The following is a 17604-nucleotide window of genomic DNA, read 5'->3' as shown; positions in this document are numbered from 1 at the left end:
CCATCGACCTTTCGCTATCGAAGCCCTAACTCCAGGGCACAACTCTGCTGCGACTAAGAAAGTGCCTCGCTAACACCTGAGCCTTGCTTAGATGGCTAGAATCACTCAATAAAACACCAAAAGAGGGAAATATCTTGATAATTGGTAAAGAATTTGTGAGACTCACATGACATTTATAAGAAACGTTCGGAAGGTCCGATCCCTGCCTGCATGCCACATTCCGAACAGTCCGGTTCGGAAGCTTTGATCTCTACTTCGGAAGCTCTGATATCATACATATGTCTTCTTGTCCAAATGCTGGTGATGAACCCACTTTAGATGTAAGGCCCAGAAAATATTAAGTTCTTAATTACGGAATTAGAGATTTAAATTCCGAATTTTGGAAAATATCAATTGGAGATATTATGGAAATTATAGATTTAATTTCCGAGCTGAAAATATTTAATTTGAGAATTTACGGATAGTGAAATTTAAATTCTGGGATTCTTAAATTAAAAGATTAAAATATTTGAATTGGATATTTATGGGATTTAAGATTTAGATTCCATGTTTCCGGAATTAAAGGATTTAATTAGAGGTCGGAAGCTTGTCGAGGGAATGAATTGCAAATATTCCAAAGCTTAGGGGCCAAAGTGCAATTTTCCTTTAAAAGTGGGAAATCACACGTGTAAGGCATATATACATGTGTAATGTAATGAATTCATCAGAAACTCCACCGAGAGCAACCATTTCAGATTTTGCAAGATTGTTCTTCATGTTCAAAAATTGATATCTCAAGATCCGGCAGTCCGATTTCAAAACCGAGCATAGTTTTGGAATCCTTGCAAGAAGAGCTATTCATTGATGTAAGTATCTCTAAGATTCAGTAGGTCTCAAAATTATGATGTTATGATGTTGGGAAAAATCAGAATTTGAGTATGTGTTAGTGTTCTTGATGATATAAGCATTCCGATATCGAAGCCGGAACAAAGAACGGACAACATATGCAATTGTTATGATTTTCAGAATATGTTTCGAATGCTTGAACCTTCTGATATGCTGGTATAAGTTGATATATAAGCTGATATGAAGTGGATATGTGTTGTTATGATTGAAAGTTTTGATAGTTTTAAGTTTCGGTTACCGAATTTGTACCGTTACGCCGTCAATTTATGTTTGATAAATTCTCGAAATATATGCTGCTGGATTTCGAAATTAAGTGATGAAATGATATTGATATGAGTTATATATCAATGTTTATATGATGTTTGAGTTGTTATAATTATCGGTTTCGAACCGTTACGTCGCCGGTTTGAATTTCGATCAAAATAGCAAGCCTTGAGTTGTTGAGCTTCGGAATAAGTTGAATGCAATATTGAATGACTTGATATGAATTTCAGATTGTTCAAGAATATATCGAGTTCGAGTTCGAACCGATTCGAATCAATTGAAGATTGGTCAAGGTTTGAGTTGCTAGCTTTGATATTTCTATCATTCTATCTAATGAGTTGATACAAGCTTGGTGTGTATTGTAGCTTGAGGATTGGAGCTACTTAGCTATCATGATTGGAAGGTATGATTCGACGATGACCAAAGCAGGGAATGAGCATAGAGATGTGTTTGATCTCTCGATCCCTTAAATCACACAATAGTTTCTATTTTATGTGTTTATGTGCTTTACTATGCTTTATGTGAGTTATGTGCTTTGATTGCCTTACTTGAGTTCTTGAGTGATGGCATGTTTATTAGGCTATGTAGGAGGTGATTGTGTATGGTGTCATCCCGTTGAGCCTAAACGTTCTTTTAGTTTTGCCTTGATATCATTGATGTGTTTTAAACATCGATATCGTGTATCTGTGATGAGATTCAAGCATTGATACCTAAAGCCGGGTTTATAACATCAATGAGGAGTTCTAGCATTGATGGTGAGTGATGTGTTTTAGCATCTAAACCGGTGTCGCCTTTGAGCCTTATTCCTTTTTAGCCATTTAATTTATTCTGCATTTCATAAGGTGTTATTTATGATTTGAAATGCATGCTATGGCTACTTGTGATTATTTATATGTTCCATCTTTTATACTAAGTTTTTAGACTTATCGGTTTTCCGGCTGTTGCTTTGTTTCTGTGTGTGCATTGCAACTGGTGTTTCAGGGCCAAGTTATAGGAGGCCAAGAGCATTGGGAAGAGTTTAGAAGTGGTGCTCTGGGTTGTGTTGTATCTTGTTGTTGGGAACTTACTTTTAAACCATGTTGAGTTTGGATGGTATCTAACTTTTGTATTGTACAACTTTGCATAGTCTAGAGTTGTATAGATTATGTGTTGTTGGATCATGTTAGGAGTAAGTTTATCATGTATGGTGTTAGTTGAATCTTTTTATTCAATGTTAGAACCATTGATATCAGATTTTTGACAATAAATAGCAGCAAAGCAGTCTGAACCAGCTCAAGTGGATTCTGGAATTTTGGAGCAGACATGCCCGCTCGATCGGTTGAATTGCACCGATCGAGCGAGACCAGTTTTTGCTTCAAACCGAGAGTTGGGATTTGTTGCCCGCTCGACCGGTGAAGTTTAACCGATCGAGCGAGGCCCTCTTTTAAAAAAAAAATTTTGTTGGTTGTTGATGCTTATTATTTTAGTTACCATGTTTAATTATGGTACTTTAGTAGTCGAGCCCGGGGTCGCCACATTGTTTGGTATCAGAGATTAAGTTGTCTTGAGTGGACATTAGAAGTTGAGTGGGGTAGATTGAGTCGCATGAGTTCATTATGCATGAGTTTAATGCATTGTTTGATTATGTGAATTCGATGCGAGCATGTTTCTACCTTTGAGAAATTGTCTGACTATATGCTAGCATGTGGTTATTTTTTTTGGTTTCAAATGTGTTGGCATTAAATTACATGCTTATTTGTTGCAAATTATATGCTTATGTGTTTATTAAGTATATTGTTATAATTTATAAACATATAAATAGAAAATGATGTGTGAGGAAGACAAGGGTACGCTCATGAGTTTATGATGAGCTGTGTGCAGTATGGAAAAGGAGATGATTCAAACTATATTTAAATTGTATACTCATGTGTTTTATGAGTAGGGAATCGAGCAATACTCAGAAGACTGAGGAGTATGAGGTATTTCTCCTTGTCAAGCAAGCAACGATATGCTCATGGAGTTTATTGAGTTAAGAAATGCTGGAACTGAGATTATGATTATGATGTATTGATGTTGTTGGTTGTATGGTCTCAGTATAACATGTACGTCTCCTTGTTACGCAAGAAATTGTATGCTCTTCAGCTTAAAGAGTAGCGATAAATTGAAATCATGATTATGTAATAGTTGTTGTATACTGTGATTGCTTCATATTAATCATGATTCTTTGAGTGGCTGCATGAGATGTTGATGCAGGTGCTGTAGGAGATAGATACGAAAGAGATATATCAGAACTGGATGCCTTTGGCTAGTGATGATATGAGATTGAAAGGACAGAGATGAAATCTATTCTCGAGGATATTGAGTTATCATTCCCTAAGACCTGCTGTGGCCGGAATTGAGTGAGGTAAGATCTGATATCGTGATGTTTATCGATAAGTGAATTGATTTTATCGGATAACATCGAGAAAAACAAAGATAAATCCTCGATATGATGGATTTCAGACTAGTCCAAGGAATTGATCAGATTGCATCAGTGACTAAAATATGGCGGTAAGAATTCTTGAGGTTAGAATTATATGGTTTGATTTTGATTTTTCAGGAATGGGTTATAAGCTTTGTGCTAGTGTGGTAAACACTTTGAGATCAAAACTAGAATTGTTTATAACCTTCTAAAGGTAGATGAATCGATATAGCGGTAATGCTAAGTTTAATTCATTGATCAAGTAGAACTGATTTAGTGATCCAAATGTACCCTATAAGAACATTGAGTTTATGATATCTTTTTTGGTTGAAGAGTATGCTAATGACATTAGTGTTTTGGGATTCAAAATTCAGTTACAGTTGAGCATTCCTTCGATTATTCTGCTGATATTCGAGTTTTATCGTAATCATGTATTCTTGATTCATATGACATTGAATTTTATGATTATTTCCTTTTGATCTCGATTGTTCTCTGAGTAGGAACTTGGGAAGTTATATTCTTGATATTTGAATTTTTAGTTCTGGACTTTGATATTGAATTGGATGAATTTTTATTGGATTCCATGGTGATATACTTGTCTTTGTGATTGAAAATGCTTAGGACTCTGTCCCAATTGATACGCTTGTGTAGATATCTCATCACAAAGCCACGCTATCAACCCTGATTTGGGGTATTGTTATAATATTGCATTATTGAAGAATTGATCACCAGTATGTGTATTGTTGATTGGCTCGTATTTCTTATTTCTCGAGATTGAATTGAAGCACTCACCCCTAGTATTGAAATGCAAGTGAGTTGTTTTCACTTCGCAGCGGTTATTGTCCAGAATTTACTTTGTTTTGATGATCATGATTTGAGCAATTACCTTCGAGACTATCTGATGTTGAATTAAAGAATCATATATTTTGAAATGATGGCTCGTAACTGATAGAGATTGCTAGTCAAAGAATACATTAGACCGGGTATTCCGCTTTGAAGTCCTTTGTTGCCAAATGAGAGAAAAAAAATGGGTCAATGAGATTGTATTTCGACTATAACCTATTGAAAAGGACTACAGTAAAGAAGAAGTATCTTTTGCAGTGAATAGATGATTTGGTTAACTAGTGATATGGTGCATTTGTCTATTCAACGATTCTTTTTTAATTTGGATATCATCAAGTGCAAAGCATTGAGGCAGCTGTGCCTAAGACCTGATTATGCTGTTGGGGTGATGAATACTTGAGCGATGTTCATGAGTTTAATGAACAGAATCTGTCGGCGATTTATTGGTGAATTTATTGCGATATTTAGCGATGATATCCTGAGTTAGTTGATGAATGAGACGAAGTAAACAGAGCAATTGTATGCCAAACTATCCAGGTGTGAATTTTAACTGGATAGAGTTGTAATTCTTGACTTTATTATGTCAAACGACAGGATTGTGATGAATCCTAGAAAGGTTGAGACATTGAATAACTAAGGTCTTAGCAGTGATTGTTAGAGGGTTCTCATGTAGTGCAAGATTATCACCCAATGAACCCTGACAGATGTGAAACTGACGAGTTGAGTAAATTTGCTGGAAGAGTATTATCCAGACAGATGTAATGTAACCACTGAAGCTTAAGTAGAAAAATGTGCAATTTGATCTTATTTGCTATTGATGTGGTTATATTGATGAAGAGTTATCATGCTTCTAGCATGGGTTTTTGTGTTAGATTTGCGACTGAGTGGAGTATTTGCAATCCAAGCTAAGCCAGTAATGATTGTGAGGGTTACAGAAGCATGGAAATCCACTCAGATTATGTGAAACTCGATCGAGAAAATCAGATTTAGACATGAGTTTGAGTATCAGTTGAGTATGGATGAAGTTTGGTGTCTGCAAATACAGGTATTAATGTGCATAGTATTTCAGAAGTGAGATAATAAATTCTAAAAGAGGCACATTACAATAAATTTTGTATCCATCCAGGTCAGAGTATGAAAGAAAATATGATAGAATTTGTGTTTCGATACCTAAACTGTCAGTAATGAAAGCAAAACGAAAGCGACCAAGTGGTCTATTGTACAGTTTAGCATGTTTAGAATAAGAATGGGATCAAAACACGATGAAATGTGTCACGAAACTACCGAAATCCTTGAGAGGATATGATTCAATAAGGTAGTTTATGACAGATTGAATAAATCTGATAGAGTATTCCTTATCAGATGCTATTCCGACACGACCATCTGATCACTTTGTATGACAGAGCTGTTGTGAAAGGGCATGTTGTGCCGGCGTTTTGCTATCTCTAAGTGAGATCCTCCATTTATTTCGTATTCTTGGCACACTCTGAAAGAATCTTTGGGTACTCGTTTTCTTGAGAGTACAATGTAACATCCTCAGATTGATTGACAATTAAGATAATTGATCTAGATTCGAGAGGATGTATAGACTAGCTCTACATATATTCTCGCATCATTGATGACGAGTTATAGCATCGATGATGAGTATCGATGATGAGTTATAGCATTGATACCATGATTTCGAGATATGACATCCATGATGAGTTATAGCATTGATGTCAGGATGCCGAGTGTTAGCATCTACATGAGCTTAGCGAGAGAATTTGAGGTTCAAGATTACTCTTGTTTGGTAAGCTTATTTACCATTTATAAATTCCTATAGGAACGCTCATAAGCAATCATGATAATGATTTTGTTGTAGCGTTCTGAGGTAGAAAGTAAAGGTATTTCCGGTGGTGGAATGATTTGTTCTGTTGCTTCAGCAGTAGGAGATGCATAGTTCCTTATCTGGGATGACATTTAAGCAACATGAATGATTGAACCAGAATGATCAGGAGAAATGTCGAAGCCAATTCGATTAATTCATTCTAGAATGAAACAGAGCAAGACAGAGTATAAGTATGAGCTCCGGATGAGAGCAAGTTACGCAACGCACCAGGTAAGAGATTAAAATTCTCTTCAACTTTATCCGTTATATACGAGGTGTTATACATTTTGTTGTGAGGAAGTATGAGTTAAATACTTTCTATGTATTTTATCCAGGTGAGATATAACTGGATGATATTTTAAGCTAGGTTACGTGCAGCAGTATATATACAGTGTTGAGAAAGCTACCTGAGAACTAGAGCAGGATATGAGATAGATGTATCCGGAACTCGTCTTAAAAGGTGAAACTATTTCAGTATTTATTCAACCCATGATATTGAGATTGAGATGCGATATCCTGAGCTAGGTCACTGAAGAGAGGTTGTTACTTCAATCATTTATTCAGCCTATATCTGTTACATGATGATTGCAAGCGATTTCGAGGACGAAATCATGTCTTAGAGGGGGAGAATTGTAAGGCCTCGAAAATATTAAGTTCTTAATTACGGAATTAGAGATTTAAATTCCTAATTTTGGAAAATATCAATTGGAAATATTATGGAAATTATAGATTTAATTTCCGAGCTGAAAATATTTAATTTAAGAATTTACGGATAGTGAGATTTAAATTCCGGGATTCTTAAATTAAAAGATTAAAATATTTGAATTGGATATTTATGGGATTTAAGATTTAAATTCCATGTTTCCGGAATTAAAGTATTTAATTAGAGATCGGAAGCTTGTCGAGGGACTGAATTGAAAATATTCCAAATCTTAGGGGCCAAAGTGCAATTTCCATTTGCAAGTGGGAAATCACACGTGTAAGACATATATACATGTGTAATGGAATTCAGCAGAAACTCCACCGAGAGCAACCATTTCAGATTTTGCAAGATTGTTCTTCATGTTCAAAAATTGATATCTCAAGATCCGGCTGTCCGATTTCAAAACCGAGCATAGTTTTGGAATCCTTGCAAGATGAGCTATTCATTGATGTAAGTATCTCTAAGATTCAGTAGGTCTCGAAATTATGATGTTGGGAAAAATCAGAATTTGAGTATGTGTTAATGTTCTTGATGATATAAGTTTTTCGATATCGAAGCCGAAACGAAGAACAAACAACATATGCAATTGTTATGATTTTCAGAATATGTTTCGAATTCTTGAACCTTCTGATATGCTGGTATAAGTTGATATATAAGCTGATATGAAGTGGATATGAGTTGTTATGATTGAAAGTTTTGATAGTTTTAAGTTTCGGTTACCAAATTTGTACCATTACGCCGTCAATTTATGTTTGATAAATTTTGGAAATATATGCTGCTGTATTTTGTAATTAAGTGATGAAATGATATTGATATGAGTTATATATCAATGTTTAGATGATGTTTAAGTTGTTATAATTTCCCTTAAATCACACAATAATTTCTATTTTATGTGTTTATGTGCTTTACTATGCTTTATGTGAGTTATATTCTTTGATTGCCTTACTTGAGTTCTTGAGTGATGGAATATTTATTAGGCTATGTGGGAGGTGATTGTGTATGGTGTCATCCCGTTGAGCCTAAACGTTCTTTTAGTTTTGCCTTGATATCATTGATGAGTTTTAAACATCGATATCGTGTATCTGTGATGAGATTCAAGCATTGATACCTAAAGTCGGGTTTATAACATCAATGAGGAGTTCTAGCATTGATGGTGAGTGATGTGTTTTAGCATCTAAACCGGTGTCGCCTTTGAGCCTTATTCCTTTTTAGCCATTTAATTTATTTTGCATTTCATAAGGTGTACGTTATTTATGATTTGAAATGCATGTTATGGCTACTTGTGATTATTTATATGTTCCGTCTTTGATACTAAGTCTTTACACTTACCAATTTTCCGGCTGTTGCTTTGTTTTTGTGTGTGCATTGCAACAGTGTTTAAGAGACAAGTTTTAGGAGGCCAAGAGCATTGGGAAGAGTTTAGAAGTGGAGCTCCGGGTTGTGTTGTAGCTTGTTGTTGGGAAATTACTTTTAAACCATGTTGAGTTTGGATGGTATCCAACTTTTGTATTGTACAGCTTTGCATAGTCTAGAGTTGTATAGATTATGTGTTGTTGGATCATGTTAGGAGTAAGTTTATCATGTATGGTGTTAGTTGAATCTTTTTATTCAATGTTAGAACCATTGATATGTTGGAGAACGTTGATCAGATCAATCAGAATTGATACCCGGTGCAGCAGAAGTTTTAAAATTTTATATGGAACGATTCCATAATAGGTATCAAAACTTTACGATTAAATTGTGCGTGTAAAAATTAAATAACAATTAAATTTTTACCTCTAATCTCGAATCGAGATTATGGACACCAATAGATTACTCTGCTCTTGTTGTATATCCCAGGAACTGATGGACGAAAAATTCTTCAATCAGGTCCACGAACAGATGTTTAATCCCTCTGATAGATTGCACTAGAAAATCTATCAGAAGTTTCTACGAAGAGAATTAACGAATTTGATCCGTTAAACCAGACTGCAAATTCAAAATTCACAGGTTGGAATTTTCGAGCAGAGAGGGAGAGGGGGGCGGCCACTTAGAGAGAAAAACAGCTAGGGTTTTCGAAAATTGTTACCTCTGTTGTGTAATTACTGTACTGCAATAACTTATTTATAATGTGGGCTGCTAACAGCTTAGGGCCCATTAGTCATAAGTTCAAGTCTGACAAGCAAAGCCCGCATGTTCAGAAATTAATATAAAATTCATCGTGACTCAGATTGATAAACCAATTTCACCAATGTGCACAGAAACCATTTCTGCATCTTTTAAAGTCAAGATAAATTTTCTGAATCCGAATTCAGTGGTTTCCAAAAATGCCCATCCCTATGTCATTTTAGGAAATCTTACTCCTCTACTCTTAAATAAGAAGTCCCACTTCTTTGTTCATTAAATTTAACTCTTTAAATTTAACTATCTCAACGAGGATTAAAAATCCATTACTTGTGTGACCCTCAATGGTTCAGGGATACAGCTAGCCGTGGGCTCACAACTCCTTGTGACTCGGAACAACAATTTCCGACTTGCCCATCGAATCATGGTAAGAGCGCCTAGCAACATCGCCCTATGATTCCCTAGGTATCACTGATAGTGCCTGCAAGAACCAATAGATTTTGGTTAGCGTACAGTACGGTCCCTTCATCCAAATATCCCGATCGAATCAACAACCATTGGTAAATCGAGAGTCGTTCTAGATTCGATAACTATGCAATGCATCTTGAAGATCAAATAGTGACGCATGTGTTACTAAGAAACCATTTCTTAAAACACATCATGTACTCTGGCCAGAGATTCGTCACACTAATATCTCCTCAGATTGCATAGGATATCCAAACTAGCAAGTATGTGGTGAATCCTTGACAACAAAACATCGACTCCTATATGTGTCGTAACTGTACCCAATCCCGACACCTAATGACCCCAATGGAGTCGGTAAACGAGTCAAAGTACAGTACTAGCATATAGAGTCTCAATGATGTTTCAAGTAGTAAGGACTAATGGTGTACAACCAAAACCGCGGACTTTATCCACTCGATAAGTGATAACCACTTGGAAAGTCCGGATAGGGTAGTTCGATCATTCATCGTATGAATATCCATTTGCATGCTTTGAACATCTCTATGTTCTATACCAATGAAACGTGGTACTCGGCATCGCAAATGCTAGTTTCAATCTCGAGCGATCCTTATCCTTATTAACGGACGGCTCAATCGACTAGGAACTGTTTAGAATATACAGTGACTATAAGATGTGTTTCATGATAGCCATCCCCATGTGCCACCACATCTTACATACACTATAGTATATTCAAGGTCTTCATCTAAACATCTTATAGTATGTCACAACATAATAATATGATAAAAGATAAAGTAAACGCCTTTATAAAAGTGTAAATTATATTAAACAAAAGATTGTTTATACATAGAGTCATCAAAGCCCTTAGCCACAAGTTGGCTCACCGGGCACCCACTCTTTCAATCTCCCACTTGCCCTATAGCCAACTAGTCATACTACGCAGTCCCATTGATTCGCGATGTTTGTCAAATAATGGTCCTGGCAAGGGCTTAGTAAGTGGATCAGCGATATTGTCTGCAGAGGCCACTCTCACGACAGTGATGTCTCCTCTTTCTACGATCTCCCGGATGATGTGGTATTTCCTCAGTACGTGTTTGGATCTTTGATGAGACCTTGGTTCCTTTGCCTGAGCAACGGCACCCGTGTTGTCACAGTACACCGGGACTGGACCAACAACTTCAGGAATAACGCCCAACTCTTGGACGAAATTCCTCATCCAAACGGCCTCTTTAGCAGCAGCTGATGCCGCAGTGTATTCTGCCTCAGTGGTGGAATCCGCTGTGGTGTCCTACTTGGAACTCTTCCAAGAGACAGCACCGCCACTGAGCATGAACAAAAATCCAGAGGTTGACTTCGAGTCATCCACGTCACTTTGGAAGCTAGAGTCGGTATAGCCTTCCAGTTTCAGTTCTCTTCCTCCATATACCATGAACATATTCTTAGTCCTTCGTAAGTACTTAAGAATGTCCTTCACGGCTTTCCAATGCATTTGACCGGGATTGGCTTGATATCTGCTCGTGACACTCAGAGAAAATGCTACATCCGGTCTGGTAGATATCATCCCATACATGATACTACCTATGGCTGACGCATATGGTACATGTGTCATTTTCTCTATCTCTTCAACAGTCTTGAGACACATAGACTTGGATAGAGAAACTCTATGACACATAGGTAGATGTCCTCTCTTGGACCCATCCATTGAAAACCTTTTCAATATGGTGTCGATATAGGTTGCTTGAGTGAGTCCTATCATTCTCTTAGATCTATCTCTATAGATCTGTATCCCTAGAATATAGGATGCCTCACCCAAATCCTTCATCGAGAATCTACCTGATAACCATATCTTCGTTGACTGCAACATCCCTACATCATTCCCAATGAGTAGGATGGCATCAACATAAAGTACTAAGAATGTCACAGTATCCTTAACTACTTTCTTGTACACGCACGGTTCCTCCGGGTTCTTGATGAAACCAAAATCCTTTATTGTTTCATCAAATTTCTGGTTCCAACTTCTTGATGCTTGTTTGAGACCATAGATCGATCTCTGAAGCTTGCATACCTTATGCTCGCTTCCCATGGATGTGTATCCCTCAGGCTGCGTCATATAGATCTCTTCCTTAATGTTTCCATTAAGAAATGCAGTCTTCACATCCATTTGTCATATCTCATAGTCATACCAAGCAGCTATGGCAATAAGGATTCTTATGGACTTGAACATTGCAACTGGTGAAAAGGTTTCATCATAGTCAACTCCTTGTCTTTGATAATAAACTTTCGCCACCAATCGTGCCTTGTAGGTCAATACCTTACCATCAGGCCCAAGCTTTCTCTTGTAGATCCATTTACACCCTATTGGAACAATTCCATCGGGAGGATCTACTAAAGACCAAACTTGGTTTGTATGCATCGAATCTATTTCCGACTGCATAGCTTCAAGCCATAAATTTGAATCCGCATCAGAAATTGCTTCCTTGAAGTTTCTTGGATCACATCCAACGTCGGGTTCATCTTGATCCCCTTCAAGAAGAAGACCATATTGAATAGGAGGTCTAGAAGTCCTCTCGGATCTTCTAGGTATAGGCGTGTCCATCATTGGTTCCTGAGGTGTAGGATCATTATTTTGTATTTCGGGTTCTTCTCGAATTTCTTCGAGTTCCATCATCTCGCCTTTCTTATCCAATAAGAACTCCTTCTCCAAGAAGGTGGCATTCCTTGAAACAAACACCTTTGTTTCAGCAGGATGATAGAAATAATATCCGATTGAATTCTTCGGATACCCTCCAAAATAACATAAGGTGGATCGACTATCCAACTTATCTCCCACTGTCTGCTTCACGTAAGCAGGACATCCCCAAATCCTCAAGTACGAATACTTAGGAGCTTTGCCATTCCATAACTCGTATGGTGTTTAATCCACTACTTTGGTGTGGACGTTGTTCAACAACAATACCGCCGTTTCAAGCGCGTAGCCCCAAAACAAAGGTGGAAGCTCAGTGAAGCTCATCATGGATCGAACCATGTCCAACAAAGTTCGATTACGACGCTCCGATACACCATTCAGCTGAGGTGTCATAGGAGGAGTCCACTGAGAGAGAATCCCATTCTCTTTCAGATAGTCCAAAAACTCGGTACTTAAGTATTCTCTACCTCGATCCGATCGAAGTGCTTTAATACTTTTACCTAGCTTCTTTTCTACTTCAGCCTTGAATTCTTTGAACTTTTCAAATGCTTCAGACTTATATTTCATTAAATATAAATACCCATACCTTGAATAATCATCAGTAAAGGTAATGAAGTAGGTGTGACCAAATTGAGTACCAACTCTAAATGGACCACAAACATCTGTATGGATCAAATCCAACAGATTTTGACTACGCTCAGGTTTCCCTTAAAAGGAGATTTAGTCATTTTTCCTTTCAGGCAGGACTCACAAGTAGGTAGAGAGTTAATATCAGACATATCAAACATGCCCTCTCCCACTAGCTTGTTCATCCTCCTTGAGGAAATATGACCTAGCCTAGCATGCCAAAGGTTTGCCGGGTTTTGACTATCGATTTTACTTTTGTTTGTTGTTACCGGTTTATCAACATAATTTATTGGAACGTCTTTTAATTTTAAGTTATATAGATCGTTTTTAAGTTGTCCATTTCCAATCAAACATTCATTCTTGCAAATATTGCAAATCCCATTCACAAAATTGCAAGAAAACCATCTCTATCAAGCATAGAAACAGAAATAATGTTTTTAATCAAATCTGGAACAAATAAAACATCTCTCAAAAGTAACTTAAAATCGTTCTGCAAAATTAAATAAACATCTCCCACAGCTTTAGCTTCAACTCTAGAACCATTTCCGAGCCTCAGCTGGGTCTCACCCATTCTAAGCTTGCGACTTCTTGTCATCACATGCAAATCATTACAAATGTGAGATCCACATCCGGTATCCAATACCCAAGAAGTAGTATTAAGTGAAACATTTATTTCAATATAGAACATACCCTTCGCAGTTCGCAACTGCTCTAGATATTCCTTGCAGTTACGTTTCCAATGACCTGGTTTCTTGCAGTGATGGCAAACATCCTTGGACTTTTCCATGTTTGAAGCCTTTGTCTTGTTCTTCTTCTCGGGTTCGGTTTTCTTGGGTGGGGCAGAACGTTTCTTACCCTTTGTACTTGGCCCCTTCTTAGCTGAAGAATAGGAGCCCACCAAGAGAACTGGTTTATCCTTCTTTAAAGTGGCTTCATATGTTACAAGCATATTGACCATCTCTTCAAGGGAGACCTCTATCTTGTTCATATTGAAATTCACCATAAATCCGTCAAACGAAGAAGGAAGAGAGAGAAGTAATAAGTCCACATTGAGTTCATGCTCCAACACCAAATCAAGCGTTACCAACTTCTGTATGAGCCAAATCACTCGTACCCCATGATCACGGACCGAAGTCCCTTCACGCATGCGACACGTCATTAGCTCTTTTACAGTAGCGAACCTTTCAGCTCTCGATTGAGCCCCAAAAAGTTCCTTGAGTTGTACGTGAATGTCAGCAGCATTCACGGTGTCCTCAAATCGCATCTGGAGTTCATCAGACATCGAGGCTTGCATATAGCATTTGGCCTTGATATCATGGTCCCACCATGTATCAAGTTTGGCCAACTCTTCCGGACTTATATCAGCTGGTGCTTCCTTCGGAGGAGATTTTTCTAACACGTAGAGCATCTTCTCCGAGGTCAAGACAATCTTCAACTTACGGAACCATTCCGTATAGTTTGCGCCAGTCAGTTTATTTTGTTCGAGAATAGAGAATAGTGGATTGCGCGAATTCATCTTAATGAAATACTGAAAAGAAACAGACAATAATCAGTGATTGTTTAATTAATTTACTAAGACATAAAATAGGCGAAATTTATTTTATGAATCTCACTCCCACTATTTTAACGATTTCACTACCCTCTAGTGAAAACGGGAAACTGTTTTCCTTAGTGGGAACATGGAATCCAATTGACAAACTATGGTCCCGAATAATATCAGCCAACCATAATTTTCAAAAGGTAGAGCCCAGTTGCTTCCAAAGCAACCTTCACGTTTTTACCTCATGTCCAATAAGGGCCCAATAATATGACGCCGTTTATTGTGACATGTCAAGATGACCCATCAATATTAAGTTGTGATGGACGGTCGCCATGTGGATCCCCCTATAATATGAGCCGATCCCATGGGATTTCCACCCAACTTACAACATGTGTCGATCCAATGTACAGCTTTCTGACAAACGGGCCCCCCCAATAATATGAGCCGGACCGTATCCGCGGGTAGCATCTCATACATTGATCGTTGATGGAAGGTAGGAACATTTAAACAATATTTAAATTTCCTTTTTAATCTTGATATCAATTTTAAATCATATTTAAAATGAGGGATTTTAATTTTGAAAAATTTGTCTCATCATTTAAAAATTTGTATGCTTGCGGGATTCATACAATTTAGTCTAAAACATGCATACAACGATAATATCATATATTATATAGGATGATCGATTCCATTTCTAATCGACCCGTGGTTGCCAATCACGAGTCTAAGTCCAATCCTAGGTAATATGCAGGTATGCAATGCAATCCTATTACATTGAGCTTCCAATTTACATTTCTTCAGTCTTTATTGTCTGCTGGGCCCACCTCCGTCTTCAAATCTTCATCTCCCACTAAGTCTAATGTATTTACAATAAATAACTATGACAAGTAGGGGATACATTTTAAGGGGTGGGAACGGGCCATAAACCAGGCCCACTTTTATTACATATGACAATTCATATTGGGCCATAAACCAAGCCCATTAATAAATCCAACAACAATGAAAACAAATGTAAATTCCTAACATACACCTACAAAATTGGTCATGGCAATCGATCATCCTTATCCAATAATTTTTAATTCAAAATTAATTTATTGGATAACATGAAATGGCATTTAAATTTAAAAAGGATAAAATCATATTCCATATATAAAATCTTATTTTACATACAAAATCATATTTTATCTTTTATCAAATAAAATCATATTTTACATATAAAATCCAATTTTATAAATAAAATCATATTTTACTCAATATTTCCATAAGATCATATCTTATCATCAATTGTACCAAAAATAATTAATTTCATAAAATCTGATTTAACGGATAAAATCTATAAATTTTCCAAAAATTCAAATTTATCCAAAAATCAATTTTAAAATTTTTGGACTCGAACAATTCGATCTGACGCCTCGTGGACCAATCAAAAACAATTTTCGATCGGACCAAAAATAGAATTTTAACATATTAAAATTTTAATTAAAAATTAAAATAAATTTTTCCCGGGCAGCCCGCGCCCCAAAGGGGCTCGGGCCAGCGACGATCGCTACCCTGGGCAGCGCCGTGTGCTGCGCTGCCCAGCGGGCAGCGATCCAATCGCTGCCCGTGTTTTGCCCGAAAAAAAAAAATTTTATTTTTTAAAAAAATTTATTTTGTTTCAAAAACCGAGGCTTAAAAATTTTTGTACAATCGATTAATTTAATCGCTTGATTTGAGCAACCTGGCTCTGATACCATTGTTGGAGAACGGTGATCAGATCAATCAGAATTGATACCCGGTGCAGCGGAAGTTTTAAAATTTTATATGGAACGATTCCATAATAGGTATCAAAACTTTACGATTAAATTGTGCGTGTAAAAATTAAATAACAATTAAATTTTTACCTCCAATCTCGAATCGAGATTATGGACACCAACAGATTACTCTGCTCTTGTTGTATATCCCAGGAACTGATGGACGAACAATTCTTCAATCAGGTCCACGAACAGAAGTTTAATCCCTCTGATAGATTGCACTAGAAAATCTATCAGAAGTTTCTACGAAGAGAATTAACGAATTTGATCCGTTAAACCAGACTGCAAATTCAAAATTCACAGGCTGGAATTTTCGAGCAGAGAGGGAGAGTGGGGCGGCCACTTAGAGAGAAAAACAGCTAGGGTTTTCGAAAATTGTGACCTCTGTTGTGTAATTTCTGTACTGCAATAACTTATTTATAATGTGGGCTGCTAACAGCTTAGGGCCCATTAGTCATAAGTTCAAGTCTGACAAGCAAAGCCCGCATGTTCAAAAATTAATATAAAATTCATCGTGACTCAGATTGATAAACCAATTTCACCAATGTGCACAGAAACCATTTCTGCATCTTTTAAAGTCAAGATAAATTTTTTGAATTCGAATTCAGTGGTTTCCAAAAATGCCCATCCCTATGTCATTTTAGGAAATCTTACTCCTCTACTCTTAAATAAGAAGTCCCACTTCTTTGTTTATTAAATTTAACTCTTTAAATTTAACTATCTCAACGGGGATTAAAAATCCATTACTTGTGTGACCCTCAATGGTTCAGGGATACAGCTAGCCGTGGGCTCACAACTCCTTGTGACTCGGAACAACAATTTCCGACTTGCCCATCGAATCATGGTAAGAGCGCCTAGCAACATCGCCCTATGATTCCCTAGGTATCACTGATAGTGCCTGCAAGAACCAATAGATTTTGGTTAGCGTACAGTACGGTCCCTTCATCCAAATATCCCGATCGAATCAACAACCATTGGTAAATCGAGAGTCGTTCTAGATTCGATAACTATGCAATGCATCTTGAAGATCAAATAGTGACGCATGTGTTACTAAGAAACCATTTCTTAAAACACATCATGTACTCTGGCCAGAGATTCGTCACACTAATATCTCCTCAGATTGCATAGGATATCCACACTAGCAAGTATGTGGTGAATCCTTGACAACAAAACATCGACTCCTATATGTGTCGTAACTGTACCCAATCCCGACACCTGATGACCCCAATGGAGTCGGTAAACGAGTCAAAGTACAGTACTAGCATATAGAGTCTCAATGATGTTTCAAGTAGTAAGGACTAATGGTGTACAACCAAAACCGCAGAATTTATCCACTCGATAAGTGATAACCACTTGGAAAGTCCGGATAGGGTAGTTCGATCATTCATCGT

This window comes from Henckelia pumila, chromosome 4 (genome assembly GCF_033568475.1).
Source record: "Henckelia pumila isolate YLH828 chromosome 4, ASM3356847v2, whole genome shotgun sequence".
Lineage (NCBI taxonomy): Eukaryota > Viridiplantae > Streptophyta > Magnoliopsida > Lamiales > Gesneriaceae > Henckelia > Henckelia pumila.
Note: the sequence above shows the minus strand (reverse complement) of the source record.